Here is a 7,535-nt window from a genome sequence, read left to right as displayed (position 1 = left end):
GAAATGAGAGGGTATATAAAAATACTTGCGCATGAGTAAAGGCAGTCAGAAATGCCAATTACTCTCGTAAAGATGTGGCTGGCATAAAGCCAAGTTAGAGACAAAAGCCAGGTTCTCCAAATCTTTATCCCTGGGGTCTTTCACTCCCTCTGCCCACCCCCACTTTGACTTGATACTAACACTAGCTAATGAGAGTTAAGTGTTAGGCAAGTTCTAAGCTGATCAGGGGCATTATTGATTCACAGCCACCCTAGAAAGCAGGTGCTACTAAAATTCCCATTTGATAGATGAAGAAACTAAGGCACTCCCTAAGCTCCCCAGGGGGTGGCAAGAGGTGCTGGCACAGCTCAGCTGTTTACAGTCAAGGGTGAGGCAGGTTCTATGATATGTTTTCCCAGGCTCCCGATACCACCCCTGTAGGTACCCACCTTCTTGATCTATACAGGAGGTCAATACGACCACTGTCACCCCTTTTACTGCCACAGGCTGGGTCACAGGCAAGGTACTCCACCAACCGGCCCTGCAGCCTTGGACGAATGACTCCCTCTCAGGGCCTCAGAATCCCCTCTGTCCAAGGAAGCAGCTGAACACACTTGTTTCCAAGGATCCTCTGCCCCTGATGTTTTCAGAAGATAAATGTTAATAACATAATAATGACAACAGATAGCCTTTGTTGAGTGCCAAGTATGAACCAGGCATAACACTAAGCACCTTATAAGCTTTAATTCCTGTAATGCTTACAACACTCTTTATGAGGCAGGGTCTATAATTATCCCCTTTTTACAAATGCAAAGGTACATTCAGAAAGGGTAAATCACTTGCTCAAGGTCACCCACCTGGTAAGCAGCAAAACTGGGTGTTGAATCCAGGCCCCAGAGTTCAATAGGCAAGAGAAAGCAGCAGATTAAACGTCAGGTCATTGCAGCTCTGTTAAGCAGGCTGCATCCAACTTAGAGTTGCCACACTAAATCCTGAGGTCCCAGACAAAGCCATGGGTCTGTGAAACTCAGGAAAGAAGACCCCAGTACTTCTCCCAAGGGATGAGGAAATGTTCTCGGCCTCCATTGTGAAGATCAGAGGGAACAGGTTTCCAACACCCCACTTAGGAGACACCTGACAGATGGTCGGATTGTATGGGCTGGTTTGATCTTATGGGTTCATTATATTTGGGATAGTTTTGATTAGTTCATGCCCAGGGCACTCCAGTTGCCAATTATTTACTATCACCCTGATAGAATGTCTTGTTTGCAAATATTAATATTTAGTAGTTGGACAATCTTCTCAAAGGAGTTTGGGGGATATTCTTAGAAAATGATAGACAGCTCCCTGGCTTGGGTAGATAACCAAGCAATGTGCTTCATGGCCCTTCAAAGTCCTGCAGAGGCCCCAGGATCTCATAAATACTCATAAATATTGCTAGATCAGTTGCCTGTTTGGAGAAAGTGATGTCAAAACCAGAAGAGAAGAGTTCTATAGTAGAAACATATTTTTGCCAGTTCAGCTTTGCCATTCCCTTGTTCAGTTACTCTAGTTTTCCTTTGGGGAACTAGCTCTCCCTCCCCACTTACTGTTGGTGGGACTGTTCATCAGGGTGCTCCATCCTCCCGGGCTAAAGGAGGACCATGTGACCCACGGAGGCTGCTCAGATGCTCACTTGGAATATGAATCCTGAATCAAGACACAATGACAGAAAACAGCACAGGTGTGCGCCAAACAGTGCCTTCAAGAGAGCCACCCTGGTTTTAAATATTTTTGAGACCCAGCCATTTAGCCTTTTTCTTCAATAGTTGTATTTTCTGAAGTTATCCAGAGTCTGTTTCTGGCTGTAACAAAAGCAACAACAAAAAAAGCCGAACAAACCCGAAACCCCTTACTCACATAAGGGTCAACATCAAATGAATGTCAGGGCTTTTTACTTAAAAGCTTTTAATCCTGAAAGACAGACCCTTCCTCTCTGGTTCAGCCTCCCCCGTTCCCAGAACCCAGGTCCTTCCATTTCCTTCCAGAGCTTCCCAGCTCAAAAAGGGCTAGAAAAGGGCTCCTGTCAATGTGCTAAGCTTTACCTTGAGGGATGAGTGAGGACACCCTTTAAATTACCTATAAAACCCTTTGATTCACTCAGCAGAGGTTGCCATGGGCAATTTGCTAAGCTTATTGATTATTTTCTGTTTAAATTAAAGTTTGATGTCCTGGAACAGGCTGTGCAGTGTATGGAGTTAATGGAAAAGGTTGAGATCCTGGGGAGAGACACTCGCTGGGGAAATGGAGGGTATTCAAGGGGAAAACAGAGAGTCTATGAAGAGGAGATTGTCAGTGCCAAGTTGTAGTAAATATGATGGCGATTAAAAAAGATAGAGAATGGAATTCTTTTATGGAGAAGGGTAGCTTCCTGGACCTTTAAAGCCTCAGGGAGACAGTGGGAAAACTGTATTCACTCCACAAATATTTGTTGCATTTGTGCTTGCAATATGCCAGGCATTGTGCTGGTCATCAGGGACAAACAGCATGGAAGGTACGATCTTTGCCCTATGCTTAAAATCAGTGCTTCTGAAAGTGTGGTTCCTGGTGGGACAACAACCCCACTGCCTGGGAATGTGTTAGGAGTGCAAATTCTCAAGTCCTACCTCGAACCTAGGGCTTCCCAGGTAGCAGTAGTAGTAAAGGACACACCTGCCAATGCAGGAGACAAGAGAGACCTGGGTTTGATCCCTGGAAGATCCCATGGAGAAGGGAATGGCAACCCACTGCAATATTCTTGCCTGGAGAATCCCGTGGATAGAGGAGTCTGGTAGGGTACAGTCCATAGCGTTGCACAGAGTCAGATACAGCTGAAGCAACTTAGCATGCACCTCAAGCCTACTGAATCAGAAACTACGGATGTGGGGCCCCGTCCCTTCCAGGTGAATCTAAGGCTATGCTAAGGCTTGAGAACCACTGCTCTAGACCCTTAGGGCTCGGAGGAGTGGAGCTCAGTTTGCATTGATTTGTTTTATGGCCATCATCTGTTGAGTATTTATCATTGCCAGGTTTTGTGCTAAGCATGACATATAGGTTTCATTTCACCCTCATGACAACCTTTTTTTAAAGGATGAAATGGAGGTACTCTGGAATTAAGTGGGACTGCTGGATCATCAAAAAAGGAAGAGAGTTCAGAAAAACATCTATGTCTGCTTTATTGACTATGCCAAAGCCTTTGACTGTGTGGATCACAATAAACTGTGGAAAATTCTGAAAGAGATGGGAATACCAGACCACCTGACCTGCCTCTTGAGAAACCTATATGCAGGTCAGGAAGACAACAGTTAGAACTGGACATGGAACAACAGACTGGTTCCAAATAGGAAAAGGAGTACGTCAAGGCTGTAATATTGTCACCGTGCTTATTTAACTTATATGCAGAGTACATCATGAGAAACGCTGGGCTGGAAGAAGCACAAGCTGGAATCAAGATTGCCAGGAGAAATATCAAGAACCTCAGATATGCAGATGACACCACCCTTATGGCAGAAAGTGAAGAGGAACTAAAAAGCCTCTTGATGAAAGTGAAAGTGGCGAGTGAAAAAGTTGGCTTAAAGCTCAACATTCAGAAAACTAAGATCATGGCATCCAGTCCCATCACTTCATGGGAAATAGATGGGGAAACAGTGGAAACAGTGTCAGACTTTATTTTTGGGGGCTCCAAAATCACTACAGATGGTGACTGCAACCAAAATTAAAAGACGCTTACTCCTTGGAAGAAAAGTTATGACCAACCTAGACAGCATATTGAAAAGCAGAGACATTACTTTGCCAAAAAATGTCCGTCTAATCAAGGCTATGATTTTTCCAGTGGTCGTGTATGGATGTGAGAGTTGGACTGTGAAGAAAGCTGAGTGCCGATGAATTGATGCTTTTGAACTGTGGTGTTGGAGAAGACTCTTGAGAGTCCCTTGGACTGCAAGGAGATCCAACCAGTTCATTCTGAAGGAGATCAGCCCTGGAGTTTCTTTGGAAGGAATGATGCTAAAGCTGAAACTCCAGTACTTTGGACACCTCATGCGGAGAGTTGACTCATTGGAAAAGACTCTGATGCTGGGAGGGATTGGGGGCAGGAGGAGAAGGGGATGACAGAGGATGAGATGGCTGGATGGCATCACTGACGTGATGGACGTGAGTCTGAGTGAAATCCAGGAGTTGGTGATGGACAGGGAGGCCTGGTGTGCTGCAGTTCATAGGGGTTGCAAAGAGTCGGACCCGACTGAGTGACTGAACTGAACTGATAGAATTCAAATGCAAGAATTAATCTCTCTTCCCTACTGTCTCCCCAACACCTAACACAACTCTCTGATTCATCCTGTCTGGTTAAAGCCAATCTTCAGATAGACACAGAACCCTGGTTTTCTGCAGATGAATATATGGCAGAGTTGGGTTTTAGATGCTTGGGAAGTAAAAAAGGAGTAAGAAGTATGAAATGTGGGATGAACTGGGAGAGTAGCATTGACATGTATAACACTACCATGTGTAAAATAGCTAATGGGAAGTTATCATATAGAACAGGGAGCTTAGCAAAGTGCTCTGTGATTACCTAGGGGTTTGGGATGGGGTGGGGGGAGGGAAGTTCATAAATGTACACATATAGCTGATTCACTTTGCTGTACACCAGAAACTAACATAGTATTGTAAAGCAATTATACTCCAGTCAAAAAAAAAAAAAAAGTGTTTAATGGACTTGGCAGAGGGCATAATGGGCCCCAAGGAGAAGCTAGTCAACAGTCCCACATGCACAGTTCTGCCTCTCTTATGGGAAGGTAGAATCCACAATCACCATAGATTGATTGAGTATAGGGAAATCTTGTCAATTCAGTCAAAATGAGACTTCATATTATGATACCTAAACCCAAGGTCTTTAACTTTTCCACTGTTAGTGTGTATTGGTTGCCCCACTGCTGCTGTGACAAAGTCAGTATTCGTTTCATGCAACCACTGAAGCAAATGACCACAAATTGAGTGGCTTAACACAAATTTATATCTTACAGTTTTGGAGGTCAGTTCAGTCCAGTCACTCAGTCTTGTCCAACTCTTTGCGAGCCCATGGACTGCAGCACACCAGGCTTCCCTGTCTATCACCAACTCCCCGAGCTTGCTCAAACTCATGTGCATCCAGTCAGTGATGCCATCCAACCATCTCATTCTCTGTCATCCCCTTCTACTGCCTTCAATCTTTCCCAGCATCAGGGTCTTTTCCAATGAGTCAGCTCTTTGCATCAGGTGGCCAAAGTATTGGAGCTTCAGCTTCAGCATCAGTCCTTCCAATGAATATTCAGGACTGATTTCCTTTAGGACTGGTTGGATCTCCTTGTAGTCCAAAGGACTCTCAAGAATATTCTCCAACTCCACAGTTCAAAAGCATCAGTTCTTCATTGCTCAGCTTTTTTTATGGCCCAACTCTCACACCTATACATAACTACTGGAAAAACCATAGCTTTGACTAGACAGACCTTTGTTGGCAAAGTAATATCTCTGCTTTTTAATATGCTGTCTAGGATTGTCATAGCTTTTCTTCCAAGGAGCAAGCATCTTTTAATTTCATGGCTGCAGTCACCATTTGCAGTGATTTTGGAGCCCCCCAAAATAAACTGTCACTGTTTCCATTGTTTCCCAATCTATTTGCCATGAAGTGATGGGACTGGATGCCATGATCTTAGTTTTTTGAGTGTTGAGTTTTAAACCAGCTTTTTCACTCACCTCTTTGACCTTCATCAAGGGGCTCTTTAGTTCCTCTTTGCTTTCGGCCAGAAGGGTGGTGTTATCTGCAGCTTTGAGGTTATTGATATTTCTTCCAGCAATCTTGATTCCAGCTTGTGAGTTATCTAGGCTGGCATTTCACATGATGTATTCTGCATATAAGTTAAAAAAACAGGGTGACAATATATAGCTTTGACATACTCCTTTCCCAATTTGGAACCTCTCCATTGTTCCATGTCCAGTTCTAACTGTTGCTTCTTGATCTGCGTACAGATTTTATTGGAAGCAGGTAAGGTGATCTAGTATTTCCATCTCTTTAAGAATTTTCCACATTTTCTTGTGATCCACACAGTCAAAGGGTTTAGCATAGTCAATGAAGCAGAAGTAGATGTTTTTCTGGAATTCTCTTGCTTTTTTTATGATCCAATGGATGTTGGCAATTTGATCTCTGGTTCCTCTGCCTTTCTAAATCCAGTCTGAACATCTGGGAGTTCTTGATTCATGTACTGTTGAAGCCTGGCTTGGGGAATTTTGAGTATTACTTCGCTAACGTGTGAGCTGAGTGCAATTGTGTGGTAGTTTGAACATTCTTTGGCATTGCCTTTTTTTGGGATTGGAATGAAAACTGACCTTTTGGAGGTCAAAAGTCTAAAATCAAGGTGTTGTCAGGCTATGTTCCTTTTGGAGGCTTCAGAGGTGAATCCATATCTCTCTTTTCCCAGTTTTTGGAGGCTGCTTGTATCCCTTGGCTTTTAATCCTCTTCTCCATCTTCTCTGCTGCCATTCTACATCTCCAACTGACTCTGAGCCTCCTTTGTCCCTCTTATAAGGACCATGGTGATTATATCAGGACCACCTTGATAATCTGGAATAATCTCATCTTCATATCCTAACTTAATCACATCAGCAAAATCCTTTTGCATTGTAAGATAACATATTCACAGATTCTGGGAATTAGGATGTGAATGTTTTTGCAGAGGCATTATTCTGTCTACCTCACTTTGTGACCTTAGGAAAGGCATTTTTCTTTCTGAAAGCCTCCAGTTCTCTCCAAAAATGGGGATCATTATAATTCTCAGTCTTAATCTTATAGGTCTATGACTGTAATGAATGGGCATGTCATTTCAATCACGGATGTAAATATTATTACTGCCTCAGTTTCCTCATCTGGCAAATGGGTATAAAAGTGGTACTTCTTTTTCTTCAGTTAAAACTATGTACTGCTTACTTGCCCTGAGCTACATGGTGGTCGTGTTGGTTTGGAAGGGACTTGACATGCATCCACCACAGAAAAAAAACAGTAAGATGTAGTTACAGTAGTTGTGTAAGTGTTAGGTTTTAGAGCCTTAAATATGTGTCAGCAACAGGCAGAGATGAGGCTGATTCTCTTGAGAAACCAACCATCTGATGACTCATATCATCATGCACTGTTTGGAAGAGAAGCAATAAGCCCAGGTCCCAAGATGCTCCAGCGATTGTGAACTTCAGAGTCTCCCCACTGAGCTGAGGGTCAAAATGAGCCTCTTTGCCCCCCATGGTAGGCGACAGGTAGGGGCTGTGTGTGCCCACTGGAGGCTGTTATTGCCAGGTCCCTTGATCTGCATTTGTTGGGGATCGAGAACAAAAAGCAGCAGCCGGGTCCACCAGAAGAGAGACATTAAAGTTGATTAAGTGAAGGGGCCAATTAGCGTCTGGCTTCATGCAGTGTGGAGTTAATTAGCCTCTACAAAACAACAACAGCTGCTTTAATGGTGGGGCAGGAGGCCCAGCAGAGGAGCCATGGGAAGCGAAGTGATAGGGTTAGTGCTTAA

The sequence above is a fragment of the Ovis canadensis genome, chromosome 15 (genome assembly GCF_042477335.2).
Source record: "Ovis canadensis isolate MfBH-ARS-UI-01 breed Bighorn chromosome 15, ARS-UI_OviCan_v2, whole genome shotgun sequence".
Taxonomy (NCBI): Eukaryota; Metazoa; Chordata; class Mammalia; order Artiodactyla; family Bovidae; genus Ovis; species Ovis canadensis.
Note: the sequence above shows the minus strand (reverse complement) of the source record.